The sequence below is a fragment of the Apteryx mantelli genome, chromosome 4 (assembly GCF_036417845.1).
Source record: "Apteryx mantelli isolate bAptMan1 chromosome 4, bAptMan1.hap1, whole genome shotgun sequence".
Classification (NCBI taxonomy): domain Eukaryota; kingdom Metazoa; phylum Chordata; class Aves; order Apterygiformes; family Apterygidae; genus Apteryx; species Apteryx mantelli.
This window is the reverse complement of record NC_089981.1, coordinates 1,820,815-1,837,668: the sequence shown is the minus strand read 5'-3', so window position 1 is coordinate 1,837,668 and position 16,854 is coordinate 1,820,815.

Sequence of the window (16,854 nt, the reverse complement as noted above, 5' to 3'; positions counted from 1 at the left end):
AAGCCTTGCTTGACAAGAAAACCGGCTTACCCCACAGCATCTCTGAGAGCGAGCAAGGAAACAAGTGGTATACGTGCTGCACACCTCCCGGTTCCCCACACAGAACTGGCAGGAAGGCTGCAAACAGGAGTTTCACTCCGCCTGGAGCACAGGGACATTCTTCCTTGCCCAAGGGCTTGCTCTTTGCTTAGTCAGTGAGTCCACCTAGGCTCTTGCCTTCTGAGGTTGCCGCCTTGTTCTCAGTTCTCCAGTTGGGAAAGCCTCGGGGGAAAACTTGGGCTTGAGTGTGGCCGGGCTGGGAATCCTGGGAGCCGCCCAAAAGCATTTAGGGAGCTGACATTGTTACTGGTATTAGCAGGGAGCTCCGGCTCTCTTTCTTTTTCTTTTTCTCTTTTTCTTTTTCTTTTTCTTTTTTTTTTTTTCTGGCTACCCCAGATTCTTTTGTCTTTAGTTCGCATTTTGTGGGGAAAAGGAGAAAAAGGTTATTGGATTGAAGGCTAGTAAAAATGCACAACACACTATACTGGACAGAAACAGGAAACACTTCACTGAAGCTCTGGCAAAGAGCAGCGATGAACATAGGCACAGCTTGACATTTGCTCGTTCAAGGACAGCAGCTGGAGTCAGAATTCTTGCTCCTACTACTGTACTTACTCTTCCTATCTACTTGAAAAGTACTGAGCTTTGAAAAGCAGGCAGTGTGTTACTAGAATGTAAACATTTCTTAATTTTAGCAGAGGAAGACAAGCAATTACGGGAATGTGATGGGGGGAGGGGGACTGCGCATTGCTTATTTTCTTTTTGAGAAAGAGGCTTAAGACAAACCACAGTGTGACCACCTGGTTTGTAGGCTCGAAAAGAGATTTTCAAGATCCACACCAGAGACTGGAGCCCTAAGCCACTGGACGCACTGCTTGAGGAGCTTGCTGAAAAATGCGTCGGTAAGATGAAAAAACACACCGAGTTCCTGCCTGTGCCTGGCTCCTGACAGCGTCTGAGCTTGTGCCAGGCAGTACCCAAGCTGCTTCTGTCTCCTTGCCTTCCCTTGCCTCTGAGAACATGGAAGGCTCTGGGGGGCGTCTTCCTCAGGAGCTAAGGTTGGCTCAGAGGCCTACTTCCGAAGCACAGGCTGTAGGGCACTGGACCTCCCGTAATGCAAGCTCCCCATCAGGGCATTGCTCTGCAGTGCAGGAACTCTTTTGCCATTGCCCATGAAACTCTTCCCCTTTGGGCCACATGCAAAGACTTTGAGAGTGTCCCTTTGCAAAGCCTGTCCTTGACTGCTTTCTGCTGCCTGAGACTGACATCCCTTTGGATTCTGCTCTTGTTGCTCAGGATACTGCGGGGCCGATATTCAAGCCCTCTGCGCTGAAGCTGCCCTCTGTGCTTTGCATCGACACTATCCGCAGATCTACGCAAGCAGTCACAAGCTGCACATCGATATTGCTGCCATTGAAATCACAGCAACAGATTTTCTTGTGGCTATGCAGAAGACTGCACCAGCTTCACAGAGGGCTGTGGCTTCCCCTGGACAACCACTGCCACCCCTTTCCAAGCCACTGCTTCAGAACACGCTACAGAGACTCCTAAAAGGCCTGCAGAGGGTATTTCCCCACGCAGCACTTGCACTCCAGCAGGACCAACAGCCAGGTAGGGCTTCACTGCCTTCACCGCCGTAAAACTCTCCCAAAGCAAACACTGCTAGTTTGTGCAAGCAACAGAAACAAACCTTTCAGTCAGGATGAGGTGAAACTGAATGGTAGAGAGGGCAGAGCCGGGAACTCCTCCCACTTCACAGTACAGAACTCTATGTTCTCCACTCAAGCATCCAGTTTCTGAAAGCTGTCAGCATCATCTGTCCCGTTTGCAAGGAGAAAAGGAGCTTTCACCGCTAGCAAAACATAGCTTGCGCAAATCCAGACACTTAGGAGAGCTCTGTAGAGACTGAAGGCTTTGGAAAATGGCATTCAGTGTATGCCCCTCAGACGAAGAAATACAAGGCCCCGGGTTTCAGCTCACATTTAGAAGCTGTCTTAGTGCAAGAGAATATTGCAGTCTCTTCGGGAAAGTTAACAAGCGTCTTTTGCCTTCTCATGGTACCACTCATTTCTTAGAAAATGACTGCATGGACTGTGATGAGGAGTCACCTTCTGGTCCTGAAGACAAGCCGTTTCCTCCAAGGCCTGGCCAGCAAAAGCAAACCTTCCTTAACTCTAACAGGTAACTGTCCGTGTCCTTTCATTGAAATTCTTCCGATTGCTGGGGCTTTCCAAGCTGTCATGGCTGTTGCAAGTGGGAGGGGCGTTAGATGAGGAAGGACAGAAGAGTTAGTCCAGGGTGCTTTGGTATCAAAAACTGCAAGCAGGAAGCACGGAGATATAACTAGGTGCTACAGTTGTAGGAAAGCAAGTAGCTCCAGCCGATCATCCGGAAAGAGCCAGCCTCCTTTTCCTCCACCAAAGACATCCACAGACAATTAGGGCATGCTGATTTCACGCATGCTGTTCTTCTAGGATTCAAGGCCAAAGAAATGTGTTGTCTCTCCTCTTAGCTAAAAAAATGCAGTGTGGGTTTGTGGAGTCACCTAGCTTCCCAGATTGGGAATGCAGGAGTGACTCAAGAAAATTGAGGAATGGCCAGCTAAAAGAGCATAATAAAAACCCTGCAAAAAAGGCTTCATTTGCGATCTTTAAGCCACTATGCTTACATTCATATTTTGATATTGCAATGGGAAAGTAATTCAATCCCACAGTGGAGAAGTTAGCTTATGGGGTCCCAGCTGCATCAGTAGTTTTTCTCACTGTCTCTTACCGTGCTGCTCAGGAAGGCTTCTGACCCACAGAACTTGGTCCAGTCTCTAGGCTCCTTGGCCTGAGCCAGAAAAGGTCCTGCAGTACTGGGAGGGCAAAAAAAAAGAAAAAAAAAGGTGCTGTTCACAGATGTATTCCATGACAACAGATCAAAAACCACGAGAAAGTTGTATCTGTAGCCTAGGAGAGAGCACACAAGGAAAGATGAAACCATCTGAATGAAGGGATCCTCCAGTTCTGTGGACTCACAGGAATGTTTTGCACTTTGTTAGATACAGCAAAGGCCTTTCAGAGCCCACAGCATTTGTTTTCCCACAAGGTTCTTCTGCTCCTTCCTGACCACCTTCTCCATTTCCAGTGGACCCCCTGCACCTAAACTTGACCAAGGCAAAGGCCTCAAGGCTGCTCAGTCAAGACATATTGAACATAAAAGCCGCGCGGCCGGGGGGAAGAGATCCAGACCAGTGTGTGCTGGACAAAGAAAGACACCTTGAACATCTGTGTCTTGACTGATCACTTCCTTTGCAAACTTCTTGTTTTGCAGTTACGCTCCTAGCAATGCTTGTTGCCAGCCAGCATGTCACAGGCCCAGGTTCTTAATCGCTGGAGAGCCCGGGTACGGGCAAAGTTCCCACTTGGCGCCTGCACTAATACACGCGCTGGAGAGGTTTGCGGTTCACGTGCTGGACCTGCCGGCTCTCTTTGCTAGCAGCATCTCACCCGAAGAAAGATGCGCACAGGTACCTCTTCTCTCCGCAATCTCACAGGATGAATAGACTCAGGGGAAGCAGGCAGACCTCCCGTGGTTAATGGTGGTGGCCTGGCTTTCCTCTGCTTCCTGTGGTGTTTATTTCGCGCTGAAAGAACACTTTTCTTGTACGCTGAACAATGGAGAAGAAGGACGTTGTGCATGAGCACCTTTTCCATTCCAGGCTAAACAGTAAGGATGTTGCTAGCAGCTCAGGGAGCTCCAAGATGCTCTTGATAAAGCCCTCTGCATGGCAAGAGCTGCTGCTCATGACAGTGAGCTCTCCAGAGTTGCTTCCCTTGCCTCTTCAGGCTCTGTAGCTCCCAGGAGGCGCCTCGGCCTCAGCCTGACTGCACGTCATGCCCTTTCTCTAGCCTCCCTCTTTATAACACTGAAATGCAACCCAGGCTTGGGAGGGGGGAAGAAAAGGGTTTCTCTTCTCTCATCATACCGCAGGGAAGAGGCAAGAACACGCTTGCTGGATTCGAGCAGTGTAGCAGTGGCCCCAGGCTGATGTGGACCCTGCTGAAGGGCTGGGCCTGTTTTTTCAAGCACACTACCACTCGCACCAGGCGTGAGGCTCTGGGCAAGTTACCTGACATCTAAGCAGTTTGGAAATCAGGCAGAGATTCAGGCCTGCCTCTCGCTGTGGAGAGGCTGAAGGAACTGGGTCCAAGCAGCAATGTTACCTTATTCTTGGTGGCTTGTTTGGACGCTTTGTCTTTGTGCACTCCCGTTTTGCAGGCAATTTTGATTGATCCATTGTTGTTCAGCAGCAGCCTCTGCTACCCGCTTCAACAGTCTTCTCCAAACTTCCTTTTGACTAGTTGATCTGAGAAGCCCAGAGGACAGCACCGAGCATCCTTTCTATTCCACATATCCATGCCTGGTGGGAGGCTGCTGGACTCACCTTGACAGCTACGCTCACAACATTACTAGAGGGCATTCCAGCATATGCTCCAGTGCTGTTGCTCGCTACGTCGGATGCTTGCCGTGCAGATCTCCCGCCAGAGGTATTTCTCTCACTGCCTTCCCAGCTTCTTTCAGTCTCATGTTAATTTATCACTCCATTAAGCACCCAAATACTGTGCTCTCCTAAGCCATTCAACACCGGCATTACTAGGGCACCCTGCTGGCATCTCTTCCCTCTGCAGTTGCCACAAGGCTTCAACATGAAGGGCAGCAAGGCAAGTAAATCCAAAACAGGCAACCTAGGAGATGCTCAGTGTCCTCCCTTGGAGCACTGGAACCTCGGGTCGCTTCACAGAGCTTTAATCCTAGAGGTGTTCCTTAAAGAAGATGCCCTAAATTGCCCTGCCGACCCACTGCAATCTCGCCTTTAAGGCCAAGAAGCAAACTTGTTCTAGTCTCTCCCTTATTCAAAGCATTCCTCAGCTTCACTGGAAAAGGAATTCATCTTTGTGGAGCAGAACACAAATTCTGGGGGGGGGCCTTACGGCTGCGCTGTCTTTTCTCCTCCCACCTCAAGTACGAGCTTTATTTTCTGAGCTTTATGGAGAAGTTTTCAATGTCCAGTCACCTAGCGAGGAGGAAGGGAGAAAGTTTTTCGAGGACTTGCTTGTCCAGCAAGCTGCTAAGCCTGCTGCACCACAAAAGAAAGCAGGTGAGCCTATTCTACAAACACAGCGTTGCTATCTCTAGCTTAGCAGCCATTCGGCATTTGCTTTGGTAATAGATTTCCTGGCACAAAGGTTTACTCTGCTTGTGTCCGAGTATCATCACTTGGCTAACCTTTTCTGGTTGACTGAAGCTTGTCAGGCACGGGAAGTCCTCCTGCCTGCAGCATCACCACCTGAGCCTCAACTGCTGAGAGAGGAGGAGGAGAGGCAGCTCGAGGAGCAAGGGGACGAGACATGGCCAGCGGTGCCTGCAGAGTCCAGTACACCCCTCTCTACTGGCAAGTCCTTTCTTCCTTTCTTCCTTTTTTCTTTTTTTCTTTTTTCCTTTTTTGGAGAAGGTGCCAATGACATTGATATCTTCCCTCTTGTCATGACATACCTGGTTTTGGTGATGCCAGTGGCTTTATGCCAAAGGCATTCCATTTCCAAATCAGGTGCAGCATGTGAGGTCAGTCCCCAGGACAGTCACTCAACGTGCTTATGAAATAAAGCCCAGCCACAGAGCTTGGCTCACACTGTAAAACACTGGCCTCGATGGCCCCGCAACGGCTAACTCCTCAAATGTAACACATTGTTTAGAGCAGTTGCTGAACACTGCACAAGTTCTTACGGTAATAGGAAACAGTGAGGATTTTTCCTGTGCTTTTGCTTCCTTTTTCTCTTCCTCTCCCTCTTGCCTTCCTGCCCACCACCCCCGCACCAAGTAATGGCCGTCTGTCTGTGAGGCTTAGGCAACCTCTGCTTTTGGAACACAGGGGAAGGAGAGCTTGTCTCCAAAGACTTTTCTGCTTCTCACCTCTTTTACTTCCTGTGATGAGAGACGAAGCCACCTGAGCTTATGACCTTGCTTTGTGCTCATGCCTTCGGTCTTCAGACTGCTCTGTGCACAAAATCCTCAAGGGCGTTCTTTTATGCATGATATAATCTAACCAGTTCTTGTGCTTTTTAATTCTAATAACAATTGGACCCCCTTCGCTTGCTGCCCTCTCTCCCTCAACACATGCATGTAGTGAGCCAGCACAATGGTACTTCAGTCCCTCTCACCATTTCCCTTGTGCACCAAGTAAGACGACGGTGCTAGATTTTGCAGACAGAACTGCTTAGCTAATGCTTTGGCTTGCTTTTTCTCCTATCTCTGTGCAGCTGCCAGCAGACAAAAGCGAAGGAGGAACGCATCGCCCTCAGAGAGCCTAGCAGAGAAGAGGAGGAAATGCTCACCCCCTGCTGAGAAGGAAACCAGCATCTCTCTCAGGGTAGGTTGGAGCTCACTGACCCACCTTTGCTTCCCACTCTGCTGACGACCCTTGAGCTATCCATTCTGCCAGCAGAGCTGCAGGCATGGGCAACATTCAGCTAATGGGGAGACAGAAGCACCTGAGGAGGCTCCCACTGCCAGCTGGCAGCCCTCTTTCTAGAGGCTCTGTGGCCTCTCTTCAAAAGATGCATTTCGCAGGGCCCTGCATTGCAGCCACAGAAGCTCATCCAAGGCAAGAGGGCCTTTGCTGTGGCAGCCGCTGTCCTTTACTACAAAACGGGCCATGGCAGTTCCTGCTGCTCTCAGAGAAGTTCACTTGCAGTTAGGATCGTGGAGGTGATTGATAGCCTGAGGAGCAGCACAATGCTAGCTGAAACTGGAGCCTTGCTTTTTCTCGCAAGTCGGACACAGCAGCTCATTTCCTCCATGGAAATCTGCTGCGATATTTAGTCTGGTCTTGGACGTTTCACTCCTTTTTTATTTAGCCATACAAGGAAGGAGGATGCGAGTTGTGGGGGACCATTTTCTTTTGTGTCTGAACCTGAGAGCCTATTCAAATGATCTCGTGCTAACGCAAACTTGTACTGTCTCCCTTTTTTCTTCAGCAACTTTTGAAGGTCGTTGGCGACGCAACAAAGCACTGCAACATCCGCCACCTCGAAAAACTACACCTGGTGCTCAGCCAGTGTGTTTACCGCCATCGGCAAGACGATGACAAAACGCAGTTGATAGAGGTACTTTGGTTACACAGCACTTCCTGTCACTGTTCTGCACTTCTTCCTTGTGCACAGTGGGTATCCTGCTTATTCGCTATTCCTCTCTTTCCTGCTTAGCAGTCTGTGTTACATACGAGTTGCTGACTTCCACCTGGAAGGCGTCTACAGAGACTTTCATTTTATACAAAGTAGCTGGCTACAGGATTTTACATTTCTATTCCAGCTTATAGCAAGTTTGCCTGTGTCTAGTTGGCAATTATTATTCCTTTTTTATCTTTTTTTTTAGTCTTTTTTTAGGAAATGAAGGAAGAAATTGAAAACTTCTCCTGTGCTCAGTAACAGGAAACGTGCTTCTACTCTGCCATTCTTTTTCATTATTTGCTGTTTAGTCCTCAGTGCACAATTCAGTGAAGAGAGCCTGTAGTTATCATATAAAGACATCTGTTTGTATATATATCCAAATACAGCGAGGCTATACCAATAAAGCTCATATAAGTCCTTTTAAGCTTTCTTACTGGCTGTTTGTTGCTGTTGGTGTTCCATACCTATTGCGTATACATACATGATCTGTTGACATAGAGGTGTTCGGCCTTCCTTTCGCATGTGCATTGCCTGAAAGTCTCGTGCCTGGCATTTTTAGGAGACCAATGGTCGTCAGTGCCTTTGACCTACACACATCTGGACGTCTTCCAAGTAATCTCAGTGCCTCTCTCAAAAGAAAGCAACGGAAAACTCGACCATCTTTGCCCAAACGGTGACAGGCGGTTTTTCTGGCGTTGCCTGTGCTACTGCCTATGCCGCTGTCTATTAGGCAAGGTTGCAAGGCAGCGCAGAGGTCATTCTTCTTCGGACCTGCTCGCGCCCCCAGGGATTCTCAGAGAAGGAAAACAAACCTGCAGCAAGCGTCGGGGAGGAAAACTCTTCCCCAGGCAGCGGCACTTTGCTGTGCTCGGGGCGCCCCGCGCCCGGGCACGTCTCAGCCCGCAGCGCTGCCTGCTGCCCGCCGCCCCCCCCCAGCAGCTCTCCTCCGCCCGCTCGGCGGCAAGCGGCGCTCGCGCTCTCTCGGCCCCTCGCCTCGGCCCCGGCCCCCCTTCTCGGCCCGCCAGCGCCCCCGGCAGCCGCTCCGCCGCCGGGCACGGCTCTCCCGGCACAGCTCTCCGCCCGGGCGGCCGGTCCGAGCCGAGCCGAGCCGCGCCGCGCCGAGCCGCGCCAGCCCCCGGCTCCCCCGGTGCCCACCCCCGCCCCCAGCGCCCGCCCGGCTCCCACCCGCCGCCACCCCCAGCGCCGCCGGCAGCCGCGCTCCGCGCCGGGAGCCGCCCTTGCGGCGGGAAGCGCCCCCGAGCCCCGCCGAGGCTGCGAGCCTGCCCGGGGCTGCAGCGCCCACGGCGCCGGCTGCCCCCGCACCCTCGCCCCCGCCGCGCCTGTCGCGCTCTCGGCTCCGCGCAGCGGCCCCGCGCCCCGACACCTCGCCGCCCGGCGCCCGCGCTCTGCCCCGCCGCTGCCCCGGCCCGCCTCGCCCAGCCGCAGCCTGTGCTAGCGCGCCCCGCAGCCGCGGCGCTCCAGCCCAGGGCGCTGCTCTTCCCCAGCGCTCTCCTTCTCGCCCCCGCCGAGCCTCAGCGCCTTCGCCACGGATGCGACCAGCATGTTCATTGCACTGCTTTAAAGGCTCGCGTCTGGCATTGTAACACAAGAAATCGGCTTGGGGCAATGGTAACTCCCTTGCCAGGCTTGCTTGCCTGGATCGGCAGCGGTAATGGGCCTTCTTCCCAACGGAGAGCTGCCAGAGGCTGGTCACAGCCTGCCCTTCTGAGCGCAGATCCAAAAGCTGCCCTGGCAGATGGCCGTTGGCAGACGTCCATCGCAGAGCAAGCGGCCATGGGAGCGTCGTCTTTCTTTTCCTGCTTCTGCCCGCTGCAAACAGAAATCAAGCAAACAGCAGGCAAGAAAATCAGGAGGAGAGAGCGCTCCTGCCCTTCCCCTTTGTGCAGGGCAGTGCTGTGCGATGCAGCAGGAAGAGCCAAGAGCGAACAGCTGAAGGCGCCACACACACTTTACCCCAGACTTTGGAGAAACTCCAAGGCAGCTAAGCGCTTACGAAGGAAACAACCACCCGAGCTGTAAAACTGTGAGCATCCCTCAAGGGACACAGCCTTTGCTGATCTGGTTTTACATTTGACTCTCTGTGTCCCCTCAGAGAGGGCTGCTGCCCAGGTGCTCCTGCTCCTCCGCCTCTTCTACCCTTTCACTTGAAAAGCCCTCCCTCCTTCTCCCTCTCCTTGCTGCTAGCACTGGTGTCGAATGGTGGTGCTCCGAGTGGGGCTGCTGCTTGCCTAGGTGCTTGCCCAGCACTCCCTGGCAGGGCAGCGCTACCCAATGCAGTGCACTTGCCCCGGACGACGGGAGCATCAGTGCAGCCCTCTGTGGCTTCAAGAGGTTCAGAAACCTCTTAGCCTGGGATTTGCACCTGCATCTTAGGGAGGAGAGTGTGCTGGGAACTGACAAGCATGGACTTGGTGGTGTGGCTGTGTGTTTCCTTCCCCTTCGGAACGAGCAACAGATGAATCCTCTTGCTGGAGGGCCTTCAAAAGCACTTGCCTCCTCCACAGAAGGCATCCACCACTGCCCCAGAATGAAATTGTCCCACACCAAGAGGAAGCTCTCAGCACCTCTAGTTGTGGCTCAACACAGGTCCTGCAGATAGAAGGGTTCCAAGCCATGTCTCTGCAAAATAATTTCTCTTTTCCTGCTTGCGATGCTCTGGAAGTGAGTATGCCATGACAGCTTCCTCCACATCTGGCCCTGCCTTGCTGACCGTCTCTTCCAAGTTGCTGGCTGTAGCAGAGACTTGGCATGGCCAGAGAAAGCAAGCCCTGCTGCTGCTGCTGGTGCTGCTGCCAAGAGGGTTTCCTTGCTCTGGAGTCCATCTTCACTGCCCAGTGGGAGCAAGGGAGGGCATTTCCACCTGCTGGCCTGCAAGAAACCTGTCATGGTTACAGTGCAGCCTCTCAGCAGTAAGGGCCACCAGTGAGCAGCATCAGCCACTCAGAAATCTGGGAGAGGCTCCAGGGAAAAAGCGGAGAGAGCCAAGCATGTGCTGGAGAGACTCCTGGGCCCAGGAAGGAAGCTGTGGCTCTATATGCCGCAGGGAGGTTTGTCTCAACAGGTTGTGCTGCATCCAGCGACCCGGCACCTGCCCAGTGGGCCATCACTCCAGGGCTCTCTTAGGCTGCTGCTCTGATCCAGTGAAGCCACAGCCAGGCACAAGCAATCTGACCGAGGAAGAGGTGGGGCACGCTGCCCGCCTGGCCTCTCTGCCTCTGCACATGAGACTTCCTCCCAGGCTCCTCCAGGGAGCAAGTGGCATCTGTCTCCATGCATTCAGATCCCTTCTTCCATCTTCCCTAGCAAAACTCCCCTGCAGCCTCGGTACGTGTTTGCTACTCACACAAAGTCCAACACATTTTTCCCTTGGCTGTCCAGATTCCCCTTTGATTGGCGCTATCCGTCGCGGTGTCCCTGCAGGCAGCAGGCAGCGCCATGGGGTTCCTGCGCTGCTGCCTGCCAGCTGGCTCCCCTGAGCTCCCCCAGGCAGGGCCAAGTTACTCTCCTGCAGAAGCTGACTGCAATTTGCTAAGATCCCGCATACCAGTGCACTGCAGGAATCTGCTGGAGCAAATGGACTGCTCACCTTTGCCTGGCACTCAGGCAAAGTCTGCGTGGTCCTGGCACTTCCTATCGTTGACTAGGCAAGAGAACAAAGACTGCACGTGGGAAATGCATGTGGTTCTTCATTTTAGAAATCACTGCTTTCCAAAGTCACTCTGCTGGTGCGGAGGGAACTGTAAAGGCACACCATTCTAGTGGCTTACCTCCAACGCAAGGAGCTTAATTGAGGGAAGTCTGGTCACTCTGCTTGCCCCTGGAGCAGTGATGTGCAGAAAACACAAGGCATCTACCAGGTGATGTTTCCATGTAGCACAGACAATGGACAAAGGCGGAGCTCTGTAATACCAAGCTCTTCTTTTCCCTCTCTCCTGCAAGGCAGCAGAAGGTTTAAAAGTGCTATCCCACACTGCCAGACATCCTGCAGCAGGCAGGAATCCAGCTGAGCTCATGGCAAGCCCCTCTCTGCCATGTACTCAGTCCTGCTGCTCTACCTGCTTCCAGCAGAGGAAAAAGCAGCTTTCCCTTTTCAATGGAGGCCAAAGTGAGCCGTGGTGACAGCTAGATGAGGCTGGTGTCAATTTGCAAAGCTATGGCTAAGCAGCTCAGGGAGCTCTGCATGTTTACACATGGGCTCTCTGCGCCCGGAGGAGGCTGTGGACTTAGGCGGATCTTGTGGGAGCAGCTTTCCATTGCTCTTGGGACTCTCCAGGACCCCTCCTTTTTGACATCCCCTGTTTGCAGCGATTCCACCCCATCCCCACCGCTCTCTGTCTCTCTTTTTCTCCCAGATGTCTCTTGCCCCGAACCTCCAGCCTGTCTCCACCTCTCCCGGCTGCCCCAGGACAGTCTCTCTCCAGGCCTTTCCCGGTCACTCACGGGGGGAGGTGGTCCTTCCTGCCCCAGCCCGGGGCTTGGCGTCAGGCAGTGGGGAGGGAAGGCAAGTGCTGGGAGTGCTGATGCCCCTGATCTCCTCTCTCCTTCCTTGTCTCTCCTAGGAGGTGGCGGGAGAGAGGAGAGGGACAAGATGACACTGACAGCAGGGGCTTCACCATGGTGGACACCAACACAACAGCCCTTTCTCTGAGCTACATGGCCACAGGATACACAAACTCTCAGAGGACTGCAGAATCTCAGTGCATAAGAGATTACAGAGCGGTGATAATTTTGAGTGTCTCTGTGTGGGCTAGTGGGGAACGGGATGGTTGTGTGGTTCCTGGGCTTTCACATGAAGAAGAGCCCCTTCACCGTCTACATTCTGAACCTGGCCATCACCGACTTCTCTTTGCTCCTCTTTCTTCTTGTTATATTACCGCTAGACATGGTTATAGAAATCTCTTGTTCTCCATTATATAACTATATCTTTTCCAAATATCTCCTGATGGATCTGTTTCTCTTGTGGTACTTTACCAGCATGTATCTCCTGGCAGCAATGAGCATGGAGAGGTGTCTGTCTGTTTTATTCCCAGTCTGGCACCGATGCCGTCGCCCAAAGTGCTTGTCCGGAATTGTGTGTGGGGTGATCTGGTTTCTTTCTGGACTTTTTGTTTGCTTGTTTTTTCTGGGTTGTTATTCCCCCTTTAATATGAACTGTTGACATATATTTCTACAACTAGGCATTGTGAATTTCTTCATTTTCTCTTTCTTCCCATTCCTTTCCCACCTGATCCTGCTCATCAAACTTCGATATGGCTCACAGAGGCGTCACCCTGGGAGACTGTTTGTTGCGATCTTGCTCAATGTGATCTTCTTTGCCTTTGGGTTTCCTTACAGTGTAGAAATAATACTCAGTGTTGCTTATTCAAAAGAATTATTTCCTGAAAATCTGTCTTTCTTGCTGGCATCTCTGAACAGTAGCATCAATCCTGTCATTTACTTTCTTGTCGGGAGCTGCCGTCAGCGCCGGTTGCAGGGCTCTGTGAAAGTGGCCTTCCGGCGAGTGTTTGCAGAGAAAGCAACATGTGAGGAGGGCAGCCAAGGCCCCGGCGACACTGCTGTGGAGACCACTGTGTAGATCCCTGCTGGCAAGGCAGGAGTGGAGATGCTGATCTCCACAGGCAGCCCGGGAGGAGATGGAGAGCCCCACACCATGGCTGTGGCCCTCTTGCCGCCAGGGAGGTGACCAAAGCTGGGTGTGGGGACAGGGCCACAAGCCTGGCATAGTGCTGCTCTGCTGGACTTGGTCCCCAAGCACTGCCTGTATTCCCCTTTGCAACCTCCGCCACGGTCCTGGTCCTCGCCCAATAAACTTTGGCTTTCTTCTGCCAGCAAACAAGCCCTTGTGGTCTTCTTGGGGCTCTGTCGCTCAGGAGAAGTGAGCCACATTCACAGGAAGGCTCTGGTGGAGCTTTGGCCAACTCGGGGAAGCAAGTTTTCAGGCAGGGTGAAAGCGGCAATGCCAACACGTGGTGGTGGTGGTGGTGGTGGTGGACCACCAGAGGGGGATTGCCTCTTCCTGCTGTCCCTGTGCTGAAGTGCAAGGCTGAGCAAGAACTGGAGGGGAACCCTGCCAGCAGGAAGCAGAAATGCAGCTGGGTCAGCATTTGGTCAGCGGTCACCTCCCTCGGGCCCAGGCAGCAGCGTCTGCTGCGAGAGCTGCTCCCTTTGCCCACCCTGCTGCCCCGGCAGGGGGTTCTCCGCTGCAGCCCCCCTTTGCTGGTGTGAAGAGCAGGTGAGCGGCTGGGCTGGCTCACTGCAGGCAGGCCCCGGCCCCAGCAGCACAGCTGGGGGTCAGTTTGCAGGCCGTCTCTTGTGGTCTGCCAGGCTCTGCACCTCTGGCACCTCCTTGGCTGCGCACACACCCCGGTGAAGAAAATGTCCCAGGGTCTTTCTCCCTTGAGCTCGGCAGGCAGGGTCTGGGCCTCTCGCACACATCCGGCACCCTCAGCACCCCACGGCTGTGATTTCCACAGGCAGGGACTGACTGTATGAGAAAGTCCCCAGAGCTGTGTTTTGAACCTGCCCCCAGATCACGTCTTTTTCTGACGCTGTGTCCTTGTCAAATTTGAAGCAGCGAAGAAGTGTTCCCTTTTTCCCTCCCACAGAAGTGTGCAGCCCTCACTCAGAGGTCTTTGTCTTCTCTCCCCCAGCCTGGGCATGTCCCCCTCGCTCTGCAGAGCAGCCCCTTCCAGGGAAGGTGGTGCTCTCCTTTGCCTGCCCTTGTTTCCTGTCTTGGTGCCTTTCCCACTTCTCCCATGGCGTTGCTGTGCTGGGGGGGGTGAGCAGGGCCTGCGGCACATGTAGTGTGTGTGCAGCCTCTCGAGATCTCCATCTTTCCCCAGGAAACACCTCAGAAAGAAGGGGTAAAGGAAAGGAAGGAAGGGAAGGAAAGGAAAGAAGGACAAGTGAGCAGTAAAGATGCAGTCTCCATAAGGCTGATGGATGAGATTCTGTGAGACAAGGATCTCTTGCAGAGAAAAGCTCATTTGCAGCCCTCTGTATTCCACAAGATGTAATCTCTGAGGCAACATGTTCATGCCGGGAATGGGATTAGAACCAGTGGATGAAGCCCTTGTGCTGTTGCATGCCAAACATTGGTAAATTCCCATTTTTGATGGTCTCTGGCTCATCTCTCTGGGACAGCAGCACCAACCCAGTCATATACTTCCTGGGCAGGAGCAACCGTCACGACCGGCTCCATGGCTCTGGGAAAGTCACCTTCCAACAAGCGTTTGCAGAGAAAGCAATGTGCGGAGAAGGAAGCCAAGTGCCCAGAGACACTGCTGCAGAGACTGCTGTATAAATCCCTGCTGGCGAGGAGGTGTGGGAGGGTGGGGCAGCCTGCAGAGGGGACTGAGGGGAGGTGGGCAGCAGTGCTCAGACCCCAGCAGAGCCAGGGCATCTCCACTGCAGTGGGAGCAGCTCATCTGGTGATGTGCCCCTTCCGAGCAGGGCTGTGCTGGGGACCAGGGAGCTGGGTGAGAGCGATCCTTGTCTGCACACCATGCCAGGGCCTCTTCTCACTACGTGGTCCCCCTTGTGGAAGGGGACATGGTGCACAGAGCATGGCTATGCAGAGCATGCAGAGCGCGGGGAGGAAGAGTGACCCAGGATGCTGGGCATGTCTTTGGGACCCTGAACCTTACAGGGAGTCTTTTCCCTCACTTTGACTTGAGGCCAAGCCTGCAGGACTCCAGGGCATTCTGGCAGCTCCTGGGAGGCCATTCTCAGCAGGCATGAGTTTCATCCTGGCTATTTGGGGCTTGTATAGAAACATCCTTCAGGCCTGAACACCTAGGGGACCGTTCAGCTGGTGCCACGGCTGCTCTGGTCAACACACAGGGGTCCTGGAGTGATGCGTGGTGCTTCTGTGTGTGTAGAGAAGAGCACCAATTCCTCACCTACACCCTGAGCTTCTCCATCGCTGTCCCCAGAGGACATCTCAACTCATCACTCCCAGCTTTCGCCCAAGATGGCCATCTCCAGATGAGTTAGTTGCCCTAGGCTGCCTGTACAGGCAGTGGAGAGAAAGGTGCTTGTAAGGAGCTTTTCCCTTCCCTATGTGGCTGCAGCACACAGCTCCTGCTGAGCCATCAGCCACCCTCCTGTGCCTGTGCCAAATCTCTTCCCCACCACCGTCTCGCCCCACACTGGGGATGCCTCGCTCCCCTTACGCAGTGCCATGCAAGGCCTCTCACCCTAGTGCTTCTGAGAAAGCTTTCAGCTCCCAGCCACAGCACCTTATCTCACTGTCTTCCCAGTAGCTGCTGGGAGGGTCACCTCTCTTCCTGGCACTGGCACTTGCCTGCTGCTGCAGGGCTGAAAGGGCATTTCTCTGCCTCTCCATCCAGCTCTCCAGACTTTCTATTTTTTATTTTTTATTTTTGGCTCCTGCCCTCAATCCTTCCCTCCTTTGTTTCTCCATTACTCTTTCTGGGTTGGCTGGTGCGTGGAGCTAATTAACACTAAACAGTTTGTGAGCAAGTGAAGGGCTGGATTTAAAAGGAATGGATCTAAATCTGATTTTTTGAAATTAAGTTGAGGGCAGAGAAAGAAGGGAAAATGTCTGCACCAGAACATTCAAAGAACTAACAGGGGTCAAAACTTTTCTTTTTTGTTCATTATAATTCTATGGGGTAACAGTATTCCTGAAGCCATTTCATGCCAGTAAACAAGGTTTGGAGAAGCCCTTTAATGGTTGATTACAATACTGCTTTAGCAGAGATTTCACTAGAAACCATGAGACCTCTCTGCTGTCCTCCTTCGTTTGTTTCATTTCATAGGTTCACCTTTGACTGCAGCTGCTCAGGTTAAGAAAGATGGGGCCCATCATGACAGTGAGATTTGTCCGCCCTAAGTTATTTTGTTTAAAAGCTAGATGTCCATTTCAGACCTAATCGCATCCTAAAATCAGTTCTGAGGTAGATCAGATGCATCTGCCTCCAGAGACATTCATTTTTTTCCGCAGAAGAGCCTAGAGTGACTAAGTCAGGGTTAAATTCGCTGGCTTCCACTGGCATTAAATAGGTGACTTCCTCCCTCAGTTTCCCAATTCGTAAATGAAGGACTTTTTTGACTGACTTGGTAATTCACTGACCTCTGTTAAAACATGGAAATTCTTGCAAAGAGGCTTTATTCACTGGATTTCCAGTGATGAAATTTCTGGTGAGATAGGACTTGGAGGGTCATCAAGAGGTCACCCAGGACATCTTCTGTCCCTATAAAAACTTAATCGTAACCACTCCTGAGAGAAATGAGCCCAACCTGTCCTTAGAAGACTCCTGCGATAGGAATTCTTGACCATCCCTGGAGGATGGTGACTCTTCCTACAGCTTGAGGTTTCTTTCTTTTTTTCCTTTAATGAGGATTTCTCTTTTACATGTTTTTTGGAATAAACAGAAGTGAAAAAAGGAGAGAAAATATCTAGATTACAAACGGACTGTTTTAGCATTCACAATGCTAGGAAGCCAGAGCAGTGGACCTAATGGCCCTTTACACATGGGAAATCCATACAACTATCAGCTTGGAGTAAGGAAGAACTCCGAGAAGCGTTAGCTGGATAGTTCCATGCATATGCTTGTCC